An 18,349-nucleotide genomic window follows, 5' to 3' on the forward strand; every position below is an offset into this window, starting at 1 on the left:
GATTACGATTTTGATTGAGAAATAGGAGACATTATTTTAAGAAAACATAGTATTACGGTTTTCATTAAAACCCTAAAATAGGGGACATTTCTAAAATAAATCATTGGATTAGGATTTTGATTCAAAATAGCTGACATTTTTGAAAACAAACAAAGGATTAGAGTTTTGATTTTAAAAATAAGAGGCATTCCGAAAAGAAAATATAGGATTAAAATTTTTATTCAAAAATTGCAGTCATTCCCAAAACAAAACATAACATTAATTTTTTTATTCAATTGTTTGAGACACTTCTAAATGAAAACATAGGATTCGTGTTTTGATTGAAAGATAAGATTAGTAATGTTTTCTTTTGGAATTGTCTCTTTTTTAAAAATATGAGACATATCAAAATGAAAACTAAAGATTAGGATTATGGTTTTAATCGAAAAATAAGAGGCATTACTATAAAAAAAACATAGGATTAGGGTTTTTATTACAAAATAGTAGTCATTCCGAGAAGTAAACATAGGATTAGTGTTTTGATTTTAAAAAATATGACATTTCTAAAGAAACATAGATTAGGGTTTTGAATGAAAAATCTGAGACATTAATATAAGAAAGTAAAAATAGAGAGCATTGAAATAAGAAAACATATGATGACGGTATTGATACAAAATAGTAGACATTAGCGAGAAAGAAAACATATGATTAGTGTTTTTGATTGAAAAATATGAGACATTTCGAGGAAAGAAAACATTGGATTAGGGATTTGATTGAAAGAAAATAGGACACATTACTGAAGAAAACATTGGATTAGGGGTTTGATTTAAAAATAATGTAGACATTCCTAAAAAGAAGAACTGGATTAGGGCTTTTGATTGGGAGGAGACATTTAGAAAAAGAAAATATAGGATTAAGTGCGATTAAAAATATGAGACATTATAATAAGAAAACATAGGATTATGGTTTCGTTAGAAATTAGAAGACATGCTAGAAGAAAGGATTATATTTTTGATTGAAAAATAGAGGAGACATTTAAAAGAAACTATGTTAGGATTTTGATTCAGAACTTATTTATAGGACTATTAATAAAAACATAGGATTCTAGTTTTTGATTGAAAGATATGAGACATTCAAATGAAAACATATAATTAGGGGTTGATTGGAAAATATGAGACATTCCCAGATGAAAACATATGGTTATTGTCTTGATTAGAAAATTGCAGACATTTCTAAAAAAAATATAGGATTAGAATTTTGATTCAAAAATGCAGTAGGCATTCAGAAAAGAAATAGAATTAGGACATATAGAAATTAGAACCCTACTCAAAACCTACTTTATAATTAAAACCCTAATCCTATCTTTTGTTTGGGAATCTCGACTAATATTTAATCAAAAGCTAGATCCAGTGTTTTCGAATGTCTCAAATCTTTTAATAAAAACCCTAATCCCTATGTTTTCTTTTTGCAAATGGCTCCTATTTTTCTCTTTTCGAAAAGCCTCCTTTCTATGGGTTGTATGAAAACCATAACTTATGTTTTCTTTGATAGTACTATCTCTACTTTTCATTCCAGAAATAATCGGAATGCTTTCTTAATGTCATAAATTTATTAGTAATGTTATGTTTTTCTTTTTGAAATGTCTACAATGAATTAAACCCCTAATCCTAATAGAGGTCATTCCTATTTTTAAATTAAACCATAATCCTTTCTCTTTTGTTTTGGAAAATGTCCACTATAGTTTTTAATAAAATAGGAGACATTACAATGGACTATAGGATTTGGGTCTTGATACAAAAATAGAAGGCATTCATAAAACAAAACATAGAATTACTATTTTGATTCAGGTTTTCTAACAAAAAATTAATGTGATGTTTTCTTTTGTTTTGCGAATCTCTGCTAATTTTAATCAAAATCCTAATCATATGTTCTTTTATAGTAATATCCTATTTTTGTTTCATAATTTCAACAATTTTGAATCAAGAGACCCAGGTCCCTAGTATCAACCATTCCCTATTCTTCACTGGTGAAACCTGACTCTATCATTTGTTTTGGAAATGTACATCTACCTGTTATTCCAGTTTTAAAAGCAAACCGAACAAATTGAGAGCAGATTTTTATTCAAATATAGTTGGCATCCATCCAAAATAAAGGCTTATGGGATTGAGGGTTTTAAATGATAGGAGACGCACTATAACAAGAAATATGGGATTAGGGTTTTAGATTAGCGTTAAATAAGAAACGACATGTAGCGAAAGGATTGTATTGAGTGTGAAATATGCGCTATTTTTCAATCGAGACCCTAACCCTGTGTTTTCTTTTGAAAATGTCTCCTATCTTTTTAATTTAAACCCGAGATCCTATATATAAAGAGTCACTTCCTAAAAAGAAAACATTTCTAGCCTATCTTTCAATCAAAACCCGAATCCCATGTTTTCTTTTTGAAATGTCTCATATTTTTCAATCAAACCCCTAATCCTTTATTGTCTTTTAGAAATGCCTATTATTTTTTTTAAAAAAACCCTTATATTATGTTTTCCTATAATATTATATTATATTTTTTAATCAAAACCCTAATCTTAGGTTTTGTTTATGGAATGCCTGCTATTTATTAATGAAAACAATAATTCTATGTTTTTCTTTCGTAATGTTTCATATTTTTTAATCAAAAACATAATCCTATGTTTTTTTATCGGAATGGCTCCAATTTTTCAATCAAAACACTAATCATATGTTTTCTTTTGGGAATGTTAGCTATTTTATGACCAAAACTTTAATCCCTTCTTTTCTTATAGTAATGTTTCCTATGTTCCAATCAAAACCTTAATCATATGTTTTGATTTTGCAATGTCTCATTTTTTCAATCAAAACAATAATCGTATGCTTTTTTTTTCTTAATGTGTCCCATTTATCAGTTTTTAATCAAAACCCGAATCCTTTGTTTCTTTTCTTAATGTATATTATTTTGAATCAAAACCCTAATCTTATATTTTCTTTTGGAAATGCCCCTTATTTTTCATTTTTTAATCAAAACCCTAATCCTATAAATGTCCCAATTTTTTCAATCAAAACTCTAATCCTATGATTTCTTTTCAAAAATCTCCCCTATTTTCAATCAGAAAACCAAATTCTTTATTTTTGAAACAAAACACTAATCCTATGTTTTCTTATAGTAATGTCTCCTTGTTTTTCAATCAAAACCTAATCCTATGTGAATGCCTACTATATTTGTATCAAAACCCCAATCCTATATTTTCTCTACTTAATGTCTCCTATTTATGAGTTTTGAATCAAAAACCCTAATACAATGTTTTCTTTTCATAATATCTCATTTTTTTGAATCAAAACCATAAACCTATCTTTTGTTTTGGGAATCTTGAATATGTTTTCTTTTTATAATGTCTCAAATTTATTTTCAGATTCAGGATGTTCCAAAACTCTAATCCTAAGTTTCTTTTTGGAATGCCCCCTATGTGTTAGTTATGTCCCCTATTTTTGAATAAAAATTGTAATACTTTCCTTTCTTTTTGGTATGTTTGTTATCTTTTATCAAAACCCTAATGTTTTTGGTATGTTTGCCATAGTTTCTAGGTCTATGTTATTTCACTTGATTTATCTAATTTAATAAATCTTCCTGGTTTCTTGACATTATTGTGCAATAAATTCCACAAATATTAAATTTAATAACCTTCTGTGACTAAAGAAAAATATAATATTAATGCAATAGAGAATTATATTTGCATTTGTAGAACACTAGACCAAGGAAAGTGCATGATGAATAGAAAGACTATGCAATGAAGTATAAAATGTAATAGTTGAAGTCAGAGAAGATGAGTTTTTTAACTTCAATTTACTCCTGATTATGTTGTAATAAGCTTCCATTTTTTATAATGATTATCAAACCATGTATATAAATCTTGGTTTCCTGATTTTGACAAAGAATCAGTTGCAATTCATTCTGTTTGATTTTGGTTTTCCCCCGTAAAGAAGTTAAAACATTATGTGTAGATCAACTCCTTTTCGACTGACAAGTGCTTTGACAAGATCCCCTTGCATATATCCCGCAAGTGCACGGGTTTGTCGAAGTAATAATCCCAGGTGAGCGGGGTCGAATCCACAGGGAGTAGGGAGTAAAGACACTTAATTCGATTCTTAGCTATGTGAAAGATCAATGATAAGGAGTGTGATAATGATTCAATTCTCAACAATTAAAAGCAACAAGTAAGAGAGCAAAAGTAAGGAGGAGGCAAGACAATCGATAAACATGGGGAATACTCGGATGATGCTTCACCTAGGGATAATCGCTTCAAGTGCAAGAACTCTCTATTATGCTTCCTAATCAATGCAATGGTGAGTCGTGGAAATCCTTACATACATAGTCCCAAATCTAAGGTCAACTATGCCTAACTCTATTCATGCCCCAGGAGGAGAGATTAAATAACCTCTCAACCTAGCTCTTTCGAATAAAAGTTGCAATGAGCTCTAAAGGATTCCAAGTGATAAATCGCTTCCTAATTATAGACCTAACCCTTTGGTCGAGGCGGAAGGTCCCTAGCCACAATTAAGCCCTAGATACTAAGATCCCCTCAATGCTTCACTCCATTGCACGCGCAACTAGGCCCCAACGGAGGTTCATCCCTTAGACCATTCACTCTATTATGGCCGCAAAGAACTCAAGGAACGGAGGTAGAATCTATCACGTCGGAGGGGAAAGGGGGCGCCCCTGTACCTCTCGACTCACCCTCTCAACGCTCTCCAACCTAGCTTTGTCCAACGATCGTGGTGTGTCACTCACTCACAAGGTTACCAACAAGAACTCTCAACCCTAGTGTCACTCTAGGGTAAATGTTCATACAATCAAGCATTCAAGGTTGGAACTCACAATAAACATCAATTTATTGAAAGCATAATAAAGAAGTTCAATGAAACGAATACATCCTAGGGTTCACAATCACCCAAGTACCCACTAGGGGTTTAGCTCTCCATGGAGCTAAGTACAATCAAAGAAATCGAATGTAAAAGCAATGAATCCATAAAGAAATCCCCTTGATAGTCGGGTCGATGGTCTTGTGGAGAGTCCTCTACTCGTCGCAAGGGGTCCTTTGTCTTGCCAAAATACACCTCGCCAGATCGGTGCCGATGAAAGCTCTCCCAATAACCTTCTTCCAAATAACACGTGATGTCAGAGCCGTAGAACCTCTCCAAAACCTTAGCCAATACCCCTCAAAACCCTAGCCGAAGCCCTCTCTCAAGTTGGGGAAAAGATGGAGAAAAGAATACTAAAATCGGGGCTGATTCGGCATTAAATAGGACTGGAATCGGGCGACTACACGGGCGTGGATGCTTCACGCGCCCGTGCGGAATTTCCACACGGGGGTGGATAATTTCCACACGGCCGTGTGGATTCTCTGAACTCCTGTTTTCTCGGGCGGCTGTGAACATTGCTGCTACAGTACTTGCTGCCTTGTTGCTACATTTCTCTGCTACAGTATCCGGCCTAAATAGCTTCCCGAATCCATACTTTCATCGGAGTAATGAAATCAGCACACGTTCACATCGTGGATCACTTGCTTCTTCAATGATAGGCAAGTTGGTGGAGCTCTTGTTCTATGTGCACAAGTCGGAATGCCCGTGTGTGATTGCCTTTGTGCCCCTCCAAATGGAGGTGCCAAAGTCGAATACGAGGAGGTTGGCACACATTCTAGCATCTCACATCCGACCTATGTCTTCGCGTTTGAACCTTAGCAAGATTTCCTCCAAAATCGGTGCATTGTGATCCCCATTGGCTTCTTTCCTTCATACTCGGCCTCACAACCCTACCTGCATAAAAGTAACATAAAAACACACATATTAGTGTAAAAACCCAAGAAAAGTAATGCTTAACATAAGGAAAGAATGCTTCACATTCATATCGCACAAGCACTTATCAAACTCCCCCACACTTAAGCTTTTGCTTGTCCTCAAGCAAAAAATTAAAACGTTATGTACATCAATGAAGAAAATTTTGAAAGTGCTTGGGCTTAGGTTCACCAACGTATACAAAGAGAGTATTCTACAAGTAAGGGAAATTTCAACACTAAATACGAAAAATCAATGCTCTAGCTAAAAACTTGAATCAAAAAGGATACAAAACCCGAAATCGTGTACGTGTGTGAACTCACTCAAGTCAACCCAAAGTATACTCCTCAAAGTTCTAAGTACAAGGGACTTATTTATCTACAAAAGCGACAACAATTTTAAAGATGGTAGTAGCTTCACACATCCTCAAAGGTAGCCCTCTACAAAGCGGCCGCTAAGGTGGCTTTCACACTTTCGAGGTGGTAGCTCTTTCTACCAGAGAGGTAGCTTTCACTCATCCTATGAGATAGTTTTTTCTCTCATTAGAGAATAGCTAGTATCTGACTTATGAGAGTAGCTTCATACTTCATAGGTGGTAGCTCTTTCCACCCAACAAGCACAAATAAACAATAAAACTTGAGCAAACTTGAGTTTCCAAAAGAGTCTAATAAGTGAGTAGTGTAACAATTATAAATCGGGCAAAAATTCCTAGACATTCAAGCAAAACTAGAGCATGAAAACATTCAATGTTAAAAATTCTCCTAAACTCAAGAATATAATCCTTGCAACTAAGGTGAACAGCCATTGGCTATGTGAGCATATATCAATCAAGAACAATAGAAAAGAATGTGTGCACTATGAAACTCCCCCCCACACTTAAGTTGTACATTGTCCCCAATGTACACAAGCAAGCTCACTCAAAATATATATCATTCAAAAGCAAATGTGGGAGACGCAATCAAAACAATACTCCCCTGACTCCTAGTGGTGTGTTTGATGAAGCTAATTCCATGGGGGAAGTGTTCCGACGGGTTGTGAAGCCCACACGGCTAAGTGCCTAAGCACCTTGGCCGTGCCCATGACTAAGTCTCAATTCCCAACAAGACAAGACCATCTGCACGCATACACGAGGGGGTTCAGTTAAGCTCAATAAAAACAAAATGAACTCGAGTATATATATAAGATAGACAATGAATAAAACTCGAGATGCAAAATGAAAATAAATTCAGAAGGAGAATCCTTTCTGAATGTACAAGTCTAAAATAAAATGCATAAAAGAATAAGAACTAAAAGTCAAATGTTGGTGTCGCCCTCGGGCTCTTGTGCTGCTGCTGGTGAAGACACACATGGTGGGTCCACCGAGTGCGGGGAGTGAGGATGGGGATGCTGGAGGAACGGAGGGGGCCTGAGGAGTCCTCGGCCATAGGACAAATGATAAGGTGACGTCTCGCTCTAAGATCTGCCGTAATACGTCGAAATGTGCCATGAACTCTGTGTACTGTGTGGCCTGTGTAGCCCTAATCTCTGCAATCTAGGCTCAAGCCTCCCCAAAGTGCTCTCGAGCCTCTCAAAGTGATCATAAGCTCGAGATGGTGAAAACATACGCACGGGGGTGGTTCCTCTGGTACTGGAGATGCCTCGGTCTCCATCGGTGCATGCTGAGGCTCGGGAGCGGGCTGAGATGCCCCGGCTTCATCACCCTCATCCTCGGCTATCTCTGGAGCTAGTAGCACTAAAGTAAAAACCCCTGTCCGAACCCTAGGGATCATACCCTTCAATCTTATCATCTCTAGACTCAGGGGAGCAGGTATACTCATCTTCTCGGCCCCACGAATCGAATCCAAGAGACGCATGCCCAGCACTAATCTCGTAATGTAGGGGCCCGAGAAGATCCCTCCCAGTCTAGCATAGTATCCCTGATGTCTGATGTACTCTGCCATGATGTGCCCTAAGTAAATCGGTACGCGCTGCACCATCGAGTATGATAAGTGCTTGTGTGATATGAATGCGAAGCATTCTTTCCTTATGTTGAGCATTACTTTTCTCGGGTTTTTACATTAATATATGTGTTTTTATGTTACTTTTATGCAGGTAGGGTTGTGAAACCAATTATTAAGGAAAGAAGCCAATGTGGATCACAATGCACCGATTTTGGAGGAAATCTTGCTAAGGTTCAAACGCGAAGATATAAGTCAGGTGCGAGATGCTAAAGTGTGTGCCAACCTCCCCATATTTGAGTTTGCACAACCATTTGGAGGGGCACAAGGGCAGTCACACTCAAGCATTCCGACTTATCCCCATAGAACAAGATCTCCATCAACTTATCCGTCATTGAAGAAGCAAAGCGATCCACGGCATAAACGTGTGCCCGTTTATGTTACCTCGATGAAAAGTGGATTCGGGAGTATTTTTGGCATAGTACTGTAGCAGGTTAATATAGAAAATCACTGTAGCAAACACTATAGTAGTTACTGTTCACAGCCGGCCGAAAATGACAGTTTCAGAGAATCCACACGGGCGTGTGGAAATTACCCACACCCGTGTGGAAATTCCCCACGGGCACGTGAAGCATCCACGTCCGTGTAGTCGAACGATTCCAGCCCTATTTAAAGCCGAATCAGCCCCGATTTTAGTATTCTTTTCTCCATCTTTTCCCCAACTTGAGAGAGGGCTTCAACTAGGGTTTTGAGGGGTATTGGCTAGGGTATTGGAGAGGTTCTATGGCTCTGACATCGCGTGTCATTTGGAAAAAGGTTATTGGGAGAGCTTTCATCGGCATCGATCCGGCGAGGTGTATCCTAGGCCGGACAAAGGATCCCTTGCGACGAGTAGAGGACTCTCCATAAGACCATCGACACGACCATGGAGGGGGTTTCTTTATGGATTCATTGCTTTTACATTCGATTTCTTTGATTGTACTTAGCTCCATGGAGAGCTAAACCCCTAGTTGGTACTTGGGTGATTGTGAACCTAGGATGTATTCGTTTCATTGAACTTCTTTATTATGCTTTCAATAAATTGATGTTTATTGTGAGTTCCCACCTTGAATGCTTGATTGTATGAACATTTCCCCTAGAGTGACACTAGGTTTGAGAGTTCTTGTTTGTAACCTTGTGAGTGAGTGACACACCACGAGCGTTAGACAAAGCTAGGTTGGAGAGGGTTGAGAGGGTGAGTCGAGAGGTACAGGGAGCGTCCCCTTTCCCTCCGACGTGATAGATTCTACCTCCGTTCCTCGAGTTCTTTGCGGCCATAATAGAGTGAATGGTCTAAGGGATGAACCTCACGCGGGCCTAGTTGTGCGTGCAATGGAGTGAAGCGTTGAGGGGATCTTAGTATCTAGGGCTTAATTGTGGCTAGGGACCTTCCGCCTGGACCAAAGGGTTAGGTCTATAATTAGGAAGAGATTTATCAGCTGGAATCCCTAGAGCTCATTGCAACTTTATTCGAGTGCGAGGGTGAGAGGTTATTTAATCTCTCCTCCGGGAAATGAATAGAGTTAGGTATAGTTGACCTTAGATTTGGGACTATGTATGTAAGGATTTCCACGACTTACCATTGCATTGATTAGGAAGCATAATAGAGAGTTCTTGCACTTGAAGTGATTATCCTAGGTGAAGCATCATCCAAGTACCCTATCTTTATCAATTTTCTTACCTCCTCCTGGCTTTTGCTCTCTTACTTGTTGCTTTTAATTGTTGAGAATTGAATCATTGTCACACTTATCATTGTTGATATTCCACATAGCTAAGAATCAAATTAAGTGTCTTTACTCCCTACTCCCTGTGGATTCGATACCCGCTCACCCGGGATTATTACTTCGACAAACCCGTGCACTTGCGGGATATACGCAAGGGGATCTTGTCAGAGTACAAGTACAGTAGTTCCTGATGGCTCAGAACACCAGTGCTATCACCACGGCCATTCACCGACCTACTCATGATGGCATGTAAATATCAATATGCAGGTCGGGAAAGGCACGTGGCCTTGGACACCCCCGGCTCGTACTGACCCTTACCACATAGCACTCTGTAAGCTCTCGGAAGGGTCAAGGTTCTAGGATAATCAGTCAGTAACCGAGCGTACTCCTCCGTATCTGTGAATGCCTCCTCATACAAGCCAAATAGTACTGAAAACTGAGTAACGAACAAGCTATGGTGGTGTCCAAATACTCTGAACTGAATGGAGTTGAAACTGTCGAAGCTCGTGTACGATCTAACAAACTCGAATGATGATAGCACCTCTAGGGCAAACTCTCGGATAGCTGGCTCTCTAATCGTCAATAACTGCCACCAACGACCTGCTGAAACGAGATCCTCTACCTCATCAGCGAACTCATCCCCCTGCTGCAGAGCTCGCAGTATAGTCGTGTCTAGGAATCGAGTCTGTCCGAACCAGAGTCTCGACAAGTGCTTATAGAGAACCTGTTGCTCTGGAATCGCAAACCATATGCCCTCAAGCTCAGGGGATGACTCACGCGGCCTCTTGTCAGCTTGCTTCTTCGATCGAGGTGCCATAATCTGCAAAATTTGAAATGAAATGGATCAAACAAGTTGATAAAATAATACTGCAGAAATCCACAAGGTCGTGTGGAATTTCCGCACGCCCGTGTGAAACCACGGGGCGTGAAAACTGCACAGCCGTGCTACAAAAATCCAAAAATACAACATAAAAATACTTCTAGCTTCATTCTAAACATAAATCATCTTTCTAATTGAAGAAATGAAGCATTATTAACCAGATTAATCGATGGAAACCATGAATTGGCAAAGAAAATGATAAATAGGGCTTACCGACGAGATGGGATGAGAAAATGAAGAACTGGCCTGAAAACCTCGCAAAAACCCTACCAAATTGGGGCTATGAAATCGGAGAATGATGTGAGAGTGTTTTCAGACGAATAGAGGTCGTGAAGAGGGAGAGAAACTATTCTTCTTTAAAAAGAACTCGTAACCCTTGGCGTTCTATGCATCCACACGAGCGTGCGGAAATTACACACGCCTGTGCGCCCCACAGGAGAGCTTCACAGGGGAAGGTGCACGCCCCTGGGCGCTCTCAGGAAAAACTCTCATTGACTCCGAATGATCTCACACGGGCGTGCGGAAAATATCCACGCCCGTGCGCCCGACCGACAGGGGCAGCTGCACGTCCCTGTGGCTCCTCTGGACATTCGAGAAAAATACCAAGTGTTTTACACGCCCGTGCAAAAATTCCGCACGGGCGTGGACATTCACATGCCCAACTCACAGGGGCAGCCACACGACCTTGTGTCTTCTCAGGATGGAAAGACTCCTCTACAGAGTGTCGCACGGGCGTGTGGAAATTACCCACGCCTGTGTGTGGTTCACAAGGTCGCCACAGGGGCGAGTCCACGCCCCTGTGTGCTCTCGGGATAATCCGCCCAACTCTGCAGGAATTCACACGCCCGTGTGGAAATTACCCACGGGCGTGTGACAGTTGCGTGGTCATTCGCAGAGACAGCCGCACGCGCCTGTGCCTTCTCTGGATGAGCTCGCAGTATAAATCAACGGGCGTGCGGAAATTCCACAAGCCCGTGTGTTTTCTCTGGATGCCTTAGAAAAATCTGCAGGCTATGCAGAAAATCTCTGAACATGTTTACACACTCAGAGCGTGCTCTATTATGCAAATTTTACCAGTGAAAAACATGAAATAGAGCTCTAACGACCAAACTTCGGCAATTCCACATGAAAACACACAATGACTTTAAAAACCCACAATAATATCGTAGCACAAACATCTAAAAATCAAGACACCAACACTTAACAATTTATTCATGCAAACAACCTAACTAAAAAAAATAAGAAAACAGTAAACACTTGGGTTGCCTCCCAAGAAGCGCTTGTTTTACATCACTAAGCTTGACGTACCTTGTCTTACCTCACGGGGGTTCATAGATGAAGGTTGCCCTCTTACCCATAGCTTGAAAGCATGATGTGTAGAGTCTCTTGAGGGTAGAGGGTGTATTATCGGGCTTGGGACCACCTAGCAATGGTTCATCCAACTTCTTTGGTTCACGGACGTCTCCAACAGCCTTGGAGTGTTTCCGGTGGTATCTCCTAGCACTCTTCATTTTCCGGAGCACCTTCTTCAAGATCCCCGGGGTAGATGGTACTTCTTCCATCGATCCAAGCATCATTACTTCTTCATTGCCCTCCTCTTGGTCGAACAAACCTTCATATGGATCTAGATTGATCATTTCCTGCATTTATTCATTAAAAATCTCATCAGTAGTGTCTAGAAAGTATAAAGTGGCATCGAAATTAAGAGAATGCTGCATGGCTTCAGCAAGGCGGTATATGAGCTTGTCATCTCCAACTCTCAATGTGAGCTCTCCGCCGTCCATGTCAATCAATACTATAGAAGTCCGCAAGAACGCTCTCCCAAGTATCAAGTATACATCCTTATCCTCATCGACATCTAGCACTACAAAGTCAACCGGAAAAATGTACTTGTCCACCTTGACAAGCACGTCTTCAATGATGCCTCTCGGATGTCGTACTGTTCGGTCCGCTAGTTGCAAAGTCATCCGAGTAGGCCTAGGCTCTCCCAAGGCTAGCTTTTGAAATAAAGTGTATGGCATGACGTTGATACTGGCCCCTGAGTCCGCCAATGCCATTTCTTCACCTAAATTGCCAATATTACACAGAATGATGAAGCTTCCCGGGTCTTTCTTCTTGTTCGGCATGTTCTTTTGTAATACCACCGAGCATGAAGCATCTAAAATCACTGAAGCACATTCCTCCAACTTCCTCTTGTTAGTCAACAAGTCTTTCAAGAACTTCACATACTTAGGTATTTGGGCTAATGCCTCAACAAAAGGAATATTAATATGGAGTTGCTTGAACAAACTCAGGAACTTCTTGTATTGTTCATCCCCTTGGTCATTTTTCAATCTAGAGGGATAAGGGATTCTTGGCTTGAAAGGTGGGGGTGCGACCTCTTTCTCTTTGCTTGTTCCCTCTTCTACCTCTATAACCTCGGGTGTTTGTTCTTTTGGCTTCTCACTCGAAAGCCTACCTTCAACCTCATGACCACTTCTCAAAGTGATCGCCTTCACGTCTTCTCTAGGATTGGTCTCTGTATTGCTTGGCAAGCTTCCATGTGGGATTTCAGAGAGAGACTTCGCAATTTGCCCCACCTGATTTTCAAGATTATGCAAAGAGGCGGTGTGGTTGCGAAGGGTAGACTTGACTGATTCAAACCTTGTATTTACAGATTGTATAAATCTAGTCAAGTGCTTCTCTAGGTCACTCATTCGGGTTTCCAAACCTGAGACTCTGTTTTCCACCTGAGAGGCTTGTTGTTGTTGTTGAAAACCTGGTGGCCCCATGGCCTTTTGTGGACCCTGATTACTCCATGAAAAATTGGGATGATTCTTCCAACCCAAATTGTTGGTATTGCTATATGGGTTTCCTTGAGGTCTCATGCCATTACCTACAAAATCAACATTCTCCACTGAAGAAACATCACCAATAGAGATTGGGCAATCGGAGGAAGCATGTCCTCCACCATAACTGGTGCAATTATTCACGGCCGCCACCCTATTTGAAGTTAGAAGATCTAACTTCTTACTCAGATTTTCCACTTGGGCCGTCAAGGAAGTTCCCGCATCTATCTCATGGAAACCGGCCACCTTTTTCTTCTCCCTAGCATTCCATTGGTAGCTATTTAACCCCATTTCTTCAATCAACTGATGGGCCTCATCGGGGGTCTTGCTACCTAATGTACCTCCTGCTGCCGCATCCAACAGTTGCCTTGTACTCGGGTTCAAACCATTGTAAAAGGTTTGAACAATATTCCACTCCGGGAATCTGTATTGTGGGCACTTTCTGAGGAGCTCCTTGAACCTTTCCCATGTCTCGAATAGAGACTCCAATTCCAACTGAACAAAGGATGAGATCTCATTCCTAAGCTTTGCTTATTTTCCGGGAGGGAAATAACGGGCTAGAAAAGCTTCCACCATCTCCTCCCAAGTAGTAATTGACGCTGCTTCGCTCTCGCCTTTAGGGAAAATGGGAAGGCTCTCAATTTGATGGCATCATCCGTCACCCCATTTATCTTCAGCATATCACACACCTCGAGAAAGCTCTCTATATGACTATTTGGATCCTCATCGGGCAAACCGGATAATGTTCCCAACACTGAAGTCTGGCATAATCGGATAATGTTTGCTGTTGCTCATTCTGCTCTGCCATGTTTTCAGATTCTTCCACCTCCAAATCAGCTGGATTAGACTATTCTTGTACAGGCTCTTTCCCTTTTCTTCTAAGTGTACGTTCAAGCTCAGGATCTCCTTCAATCAATGTTGAGGGATTCCCTCGGGTCATAACCTGAAGCTGCAACAAAAAAGAAAGAAAAAGAAATCAGAATGATGATATGAAATAGAATGTATGGTGAAATAGCTAAGAAAACAAAGTACAAAGTATCTCTAAACACCTATTCCTCGGCAACGGCGCCAAAAACTTGACAAGGTCCCCTTGCGTATATCCCGCAAGTGCACGGGTTTGTCGAAGTAATAATCCCGGATGAGCGGATATCGAATCCACAGGGAATAGAGAATAAAAATACTTAATTTGATTCTTAGCTATGTGAAAGATCAATGATGATAATTGTGACAAAGATTCAATCCTCAAAAGTAAAAGCAACAAGTAAGAGAGCACGAGTAAAGGAGGAGGTAAAGCAATCGATAAAGATGGGGTACTCGGATAATGCGCCACCTAGGATAATTGTTTCAAGTGCAAGAACCCTCTATTATTTTTTCTAATCAATGCAATGGTGAGTCGTGGAAATCCTTAATTACATAATCCCAAATCTAAGGTCAACTATGCCTAATTCTAAACATGTCCCGGAGGAGAGATTAGATAACCTCTCAACCTCGCACTCTCATAGAGTTGCAATGAGCTCTAGGGATTCCATGTGATAAATCTCTTTCTAATTATAGACATAACCCTTTGGTCCAAGTGGAAGGTCCCTAACCACGATTAAGCCCTAGATACTAAGATCACCTCAACACATCACTCCATCGCACGCGCAAGTAAGCCCCAGTGGAGGTTCATCCCTTAGATCATTCACTCTGTTATAGCCGCAAAAAACTCGAGGAATGGAGGTAGAATCTATCACATCAGAGGGGAAAGAGGATGCTCCTATACCTCTCGACTCACACTCTCAACCCTCTTCAACCTAGCTTTGTCTAACGCTCGTGGTATGTCACTCACTCACAAGGTTACCAACAAGAACTCTCAACCCTAGTGCCACTCTAGGGGAAATGTTCATACAATCAAGCATTCAAGTTTGGAACTCACAATAAACATCAATTTATTGAAAGCATAATAAAGAGATTCAATGAAACGAATACATCCTAGGGTTCACAAATACCCAAGTACCCACTAGGGGTTTAGCTCTCCATGGAGCTAAGTACAATCAAAGAAATAGAATGTAAAAGCAATGAATCTATAAAGAAACCCCTTCGATAGTCGTGTCAATGGTCTTGTGGAGAGTCCTCTACTCGTCACAAGGGATCCTTTGTCCGGCCTAGGATACACCTCGTCGGATCGGTGCTGACGAAAGCTCTCCCAATAACCTTCTTCCAAATGACGCGCGATGTCGGAGCCGTAGAACCTCTCCAAAACCTTAGCCAATACCCCTCAAAACCCTAGCCGAAGCCCTCTCTCAAGTTGGGGAAAAGATGGAGAAAATAATACTAAAATTGGGGCTGATTCGGCTTTAAATAGGGCTAGAATCGAGCGACTACATGGGCGTGGATGCCTCACGCACCCGTGCGGAATTTCCACACTGGCATGGATAATTTCCAAACGCCCGTGTGGATTCTCTGAACTCCTGTTTTCTCGGGCGGCTGTGAACAGTGCTGCTACAGTACTTGCTGCGGTGTTGCTACATTGCTCTGCTACATTATCCGGCCTGAATAGCTTCCCGAATCCATACTTTAATCAGAGTAACACAAACGGCGACACGTTCACGTCGTGGATCACTTGCTTCTTCAATGATAGGCAAGTTGGTGCAGCTCTTGTTCTATGTGCATAAGTCGGAATGCTCGAAAGTGTACTCGCCTTTGTGCCCCTCAAATTGATGTGCCAAACTCGAATACGAGGAGGTTGGCACACACTCTAGCATCTCACATCCGACCTATGTCTTCGCGTTTGAACCTTAGCAAGATTTCCTCCAAAATGGGTCCATTGTGATCCCCATTGGCTTCTTTCCTTCATACTTGGCCTCACAGCCCTACCTGCATAAAAGTAACATAAAAACACACATATTAGTGTAAAAACCCGAGAAAAGTAATGTTCAACATAAGGAAAGAATGCTTCGCATTCATATCGTACAAGCACTTATCACAAGGTGTCAATGCCATAGAACCACTCCAAAAGCCTTGAAAAAGCCCCTCTAAACTGTAGTCGCAAGCCTCTCAAAAGATGGAGAAAAGATTCAAAGAAGGATGCCTAAATCGGGTTGAATCACTGCTAAAATAGGGCTTGAATCAGGCATCCACACGGGCATGGGTAATTTCCACAAGCCTGTGTGGATTCTCTGGATTTCTGATTTTCAATGGGCTATGAACACTATTTGCTTTAGTGATTTTCTACATTATCTCCTCAATACTCCGCAAAAAAAACTCCCGAATCCACACTTTTCATCGAGGCAATAGAAACTGGCACACGTCTATACCGTAGATGCTTGCACCATGGAACTCCCCCACACTTAAGTTGTACATTGTCCCCAATGTACACATGCAAAGCTCATTCATAATGTAAAATCAATTAAATTCAGATGTGGGAGAAGCAATCAAAACAATACTCCCCTGACTCCTAGTGTTGCATTTGATGGAGCTAAGTCCTTGGGAGTGTTGTTCCAACGGGTTGTGAAACTCACACAGGCAAGTGTCGAAACATCTTGGCCTTGCCTATGACAAAGTCTCAATTCCCATGATGGCAAGCCCATCTGGATGCATACACGAGGGGGTTCAGTGAAGCTCAATAAAAACAAAATTAACTCGAGTATATAAAAGATAAGACAATGAATACAACTCGAGATACAAAATAAACTAAGAAAGAAAGTCCTTTCTAAGTAAACAAGTTCAAAATAAAATGCAAAAGTAAAAGATGAGGAAAATAAAATCAAGTGTCGATGTCGCCCTCTGGCCCTGCTGCTGTTGGTGATAAAGTACATGGTGGGTCATCAGGTTCCGGAATAGGGGATGAAGGTGCCGGAGGAACAGAGTGGGTCATCGGGTTTGGCAGTAGGACAAATGATGAGCTGACATCTCGCTCTAAGATCTGTTGTAATGTGTCAAAATGTGCCATGAACTCTGTACATTGTGCGACATGCGCAGCCCTAATATCGGCAATCTCTGCTCGGGGTTCTGCTACCTCTGTCCGTATCACCCCCACAGCGCTCTCGAGCCTCTCAAAGATATCCTAGGCTCGAGATGGTGAAATCATGCGCACGGGGGGTGGGTCCTCTGTCACCGGAGGTGCCTCAGTATCCATAGGTGCTGACTGAGGCTTGGGGGTAGGCTGGGAAGCCTCGGCATCATCACCCTCCTCCTCGGCTATCTCTGGTGTCGGTAGAACTAGAGCATAAACCCCTGTACGAGCCCTACAAACCATGGCCATCAATCTCATCGTCTCCAGGCTCAGGGACGCAGGTATATTCGTCTTCTCGGCCCAGTGAATCGCGCCCAAGTGACCCATACCTAGAGATAATCTCGTAAGGTATGGACCCGAGAAGATCGCTCCCAATCTGGCATACTGGCTTAGATGTCTAATATACTCACCGACAATGTGCCCTAGATGGATCGGTATGCGCTGCATCATCAAATACTAGTACAGAAGCTCTAGCCGGCTTAGAACGCCAGTGCTATCACCACAACCATTCACTGACCTGCTCATGATGGCATGTAGATATTGTTATGCAGGTCGGGAAAGGCACGTGGCCTTGGACAACCCCGGCTCATACTGGCCCTGACCACATAATACTCTATAAGCTCTCTGTGGGGTCAGAACTCTAAGATAATCTATTGGTAACTGAGAGTACTCCTCAGTGTCTGTAAATGCCTCCTCGTACAAGTCGAGCCAAACTGAAAACTAAGTGATACTCAGACTATAGTGATGTCCAAGCGCTCTGAACTGAACTACGTCGATGTCGTCGAATCTCGCATAGGATCTTTCAAACTCGAATGATGACAGAACCTCCAGTGAAAGCTTTTGGATGGCTGGCTCTCTAATTGACAATAACTGCCTCCAACCACCCACTCAAACGAGATCCTCGACCTCATCGGTGAACTCATCCCCTTGTTGTCAATCTCTTAATATACTCGTGGCCAAGAACCGAGTCTGTCCGAACCGAAGTCTCGATAGGCACTCAAAACGAGCTTAATGCTCGGGATAGTGAATCTCATGCTCTCAGACTCAGGAGACGACTCTCGCGGTCACTTATTAGCTTGCTTCTTTGACCTGGGTACCATAGTCTGCAAAAATTGAAAGAGAATCGATCA

General features: G+C 41.2%; 1 non-coding gene across 1 annotated transcript; it reads left to right on the plus strand.

The window, feature by feature from the left end:
* Nucleotides 1-13,646: 13,646 nt before the first annotated feature.
* Nucleotides 13,647-13,753, plus strand: LOC120266715. Its single transcript, XR_005538257.1, has one exon. It is a non-coding gene; the product is annotated as a small nucleolar RNA R71 (small nucleolar RNA).
* The last annotated feature ends 4,596 nt before the right edge of the window (nt 13,754-18,349 follow it).

This window comes from Dioscorea cayenensis, chromosome 1, assembly GCF_009730915.1.
Source record: "Dioscorea cayenensis subsp. rotundata cultivar TDr96_F1 chromosome 1, TDr96_F1_v2_PseudoChromosome.rev07_lg8_w22 25.fasta, whole genome shotgun sequence".
NCBI lineage: Eukaryota > Viridiplantae > Streptophyta > Magnoliopsida > Dioscoreales > Dioscoreaceae > Dioscorea > Dioscorea cayenensis.